Raw genomic sequence first — 3,682 nt, forward strand, 5'->3', positions numbered from 1 at the left:
ATCGGTGCAGTAGTTTTTGAGCCTGTTCATTACAACCAAAAAAACAAACAAACAAACAAAGTTTTCCTCTTTATAATATTAGTGTAGATAAAAGCTTAAAAGCTCATTCAAACACATTTTACTACACATTCTTTTCATTTCTCACAACAATAAACATAATGGACTCTTTAACCATAAGTAGGTTCAATTTAATATTGACATGTATTAAGAACTATCGAAAACCCGCCCGTTCCGCTGGTCGTCTTTAAAAAAATCTAGATTAATTAATTAAATTAAGCCGAAAAATACTGTGTGTTTTTTATAAAAACTCTCGGGCATGAATAGTAATGAAAGAAGTTTTGAATAGTAGTAGCAATTAAAAAACGTTTGATGTGATTTACTTTATTACTTTTTTTATTGTAATGCTCTTTGGTATACAATATTCTTCGTTTTTCCATGCGTTGTTGAATAAATGAACAATACCGATGGCTTACCAACTCTTGAGCTTGAAACATAAAGTTGGCCATGAGAAAAACATGGGTATTCTAAATCAATACCACAAATTGATAAAGTTTGGCCTTGTGACTTATTAATAGTAGTAAGGAAACGATCACCAATCACGCCGGCAATGGTACAATGAATTTTTCACTATAACTGACTTCAGATTAACGTTTATAATAAGCGTATATGTAACATTTTAAAATTTTTTTAGAATTTTTTGTTTTTAATTTTTAATAATAAGTGGTCTTCCTCTTCCTCTTCCTGTAGCTATTCCTTTTCCTCTTCCATCTCCAGCTCCATCTCCTTTCTTTATCCCGGAAACGGGCAGTAAAAACTACTTCACTTAAAAGCTTTCATCAACAGTTTCCATCTGATACCCATATTGTACAAACACATCCAAGAGTACCTTGGTCCACCTTTTCGGATATATCTCGAGACCCTGGTCACTCAGAGATCTAAAAAATACTCTGTATTAAAGCACTCATCAGTAGCTTTGATTTGATACCCACAATGTAAAAACACATCCTAGGGTTACCCGGGTCCTCGTTTTGGCCTTCGGCAGCGCCACCTGGTGGCGAGTGGAATCAATAAGCATATTATACTAACCTTCACCGTGGAAAAAAAAAAATATATACCAAATTTCATAATAATCGGCCCAGACACACACGACCCAAATGTATTCAATTCTAATGAATGCTATGTGCGGTACAAAAAATACGTGCGGCAAATAGCAAAAACATACTCACTTAACCGACGCACCGCACACACATGCGTTATCGGATTTCAATCAAACTTCACAGAAACCTTTGCCAAAGCAACACCAACAATGTGTGAAACTTTCATTGTTTTCCTTACACGCGTTGCTGAGATTACCCCGGACAAACGCACACTTTTTTTCGGCTTAATTTTTATATATATAGATATTGAAAGCTTTGATGGTAATGATCCAAATCAATTGCCGGACTTTATAAAACAGATTGAAAATATCGTACCGCTATATGACGATTTGCATAATAAAGATTGAAATGTAATTTTCGGTTACATAAAAAATAAATGTGTAGGTAGAACGCGAGAAGCGATTCATAGATACTCTAATGTGAATGATTGGCCCATTTTGAAAGAAATACTCATTAATAATTTCGGCGAAAAGGAGAGTAGTAATGATTTAATGGATAACTTAAAAACGTACAGGCTACAGGGAACAATTGAAAACTATTACTTTGAAATTAATAAGCTAGCAAATAAAATACATAATCAAAATTTAACACATGGTGATACAACGTATACAACAGAAGAAGTTAATAGAATTGCTCTCAAAACTTATGTATCAATATCAAAATGATAGTCTCTGTAGGAATTATGATTCATGTAATAGATTAAGAGGGAACAATAATTTCCCATATGGTAACCAACAACAATTGCAAGCCAATCCTTTTCGTTTTAATCAAAATAATTTGCATAATTCAAATAATTCAAACAGAACCAGGCAGTCAAATTCCGCACAAAATGATAATAGAAGTTTTCTTTATAATACAAATGACCGAAGTTGCAATCAAGCAACTCCTAATGGATCAAGACAAGTTCAGGTCTTCAATAGATCAAATTCTCAGGTCGAACCTATGGAGATTTGTAGTTCAAGTGTAAATTTTCCAAATGCAGTCGAGCAAAACTACCCTATATAATAATGGATAACCCCTCAAAAAAATTAAAATTTGTTATCGATACTGGAGTTGAGTTCAGTCTAATTAATAATAACATTTGTCACCCTAAATGGAAACAAGATGTTAACGTAATAGCCAAAGCTCTAGGTACAGAAACACTTTTAACAAAACTCTGTAAGTTCCCAATATTTAATGAATTTAACTTTAGTGGTTACTATTCCGAGTTTTTAGAATGTAATTTCAATAAAAAATTTGATGGACTAATTGGTAACAATACTCTGAAAGATTTAGGCTGCATAATCGATTTTCCAAATAGGCAATTAATTACCAAAAACGCTGCAATAACTTAAATTTTATCGGAAGAGGAAGAAATTTATAATGAAGCATCGTATAAAGATAGTAACATTCAATTTTTCAACTGCGAAATTAAAAACTAAATACAATATTTTAAGTTTGATTAAAACCGATCACTTACAGCTGTTTGAAAAAGAAAAGTTAATGAAATTACTAAATAAATATAAAAATGTGTTTTACGATAACAATGATAATTTAACCTTCACAAATGAAATTAAGCATATAATAAAAACGAAACACGACGTACCGGTTTATTCTCGTTTATATATATTAGATATCCGGAAGTACATAAAGAGGAAGTTGATAGGCAAATTGCAGACATGCTTAGACAGGGTATAATAAGAAATTCAAATAGTCCATACAATAGCCTAATATGGGTAGTTCCAAAAAAAGTAAACGTTAACAATAAACAAACGTGGCGAATTGTAATAGACTACCGGAAGTTGAATAATATTACCATTGAAGATAGGTTTCCTATTCCAAATATGGACGACATATTTGATAAATTAGGAAGAAGCCAATATTTTACAACTCTAGATTTGGCCAAGGGCTTTCAACAAGTTGAAAGGCACCCCGATGACATTCCGAAGACAGCATTTTCGACAGCTAATGGCCATTATGAATTTTTACGCATGCCATTTGGCCTTCGTAATTCACCGGCTACATTTCAACGGATGATAAATAATGTTTTAAACGAATATATAGGTTTAATTTGTCTAGTTTATTTAGATGATGTACTGATTTTTTCAACGAGTATAGAGAAGCACTTGGAAGCCATTGATAAAATTTTTAAACGTTTAGCTGAAGCAAATTTAAAAGTAGAATGAGATAAGTGTAATTTTCTTAAAAGAGAAACCGAATTTTTAGGCCATGTTGTCACCTCTTCCGGAATCAAACCAAATCCGGAAAAAGTAAAAGCAATTGATAAAATAGAGTTACCTAGGACGCAGAAAGATATAAAATCTTTTTTGGGAATAACGGGCTACTACAGGCATTTTATTAAAGACTATTCGAAAATAGCATATCATTTAATAAAATATTTAAAGTAAGGCGCTAAGATTAAAGCTAATGATAAAGATTTCAAGGCTGCTTTTGAAAAATTAAAAACATTAATAAAAAATTATCCTATACTTATCCACCCACACTTTAGCAAACCGCTTACGTTGGTTACCGATGCAAGTAATTAT

This window comes from Anastrepha ludens, chromosome X (genome assembly GCF_028408465.1).
Source record: "Anastrepha ludens isolate Willacy chromosome X, idAnaLude1.1, whole genome shotgun sequence".
Lineage (NCBI taxonomy): Eukaryota > Metazoa > Arthropoda > Insecta > Diptera > Tephritidae > Anastrepha > Anastrepha ludens.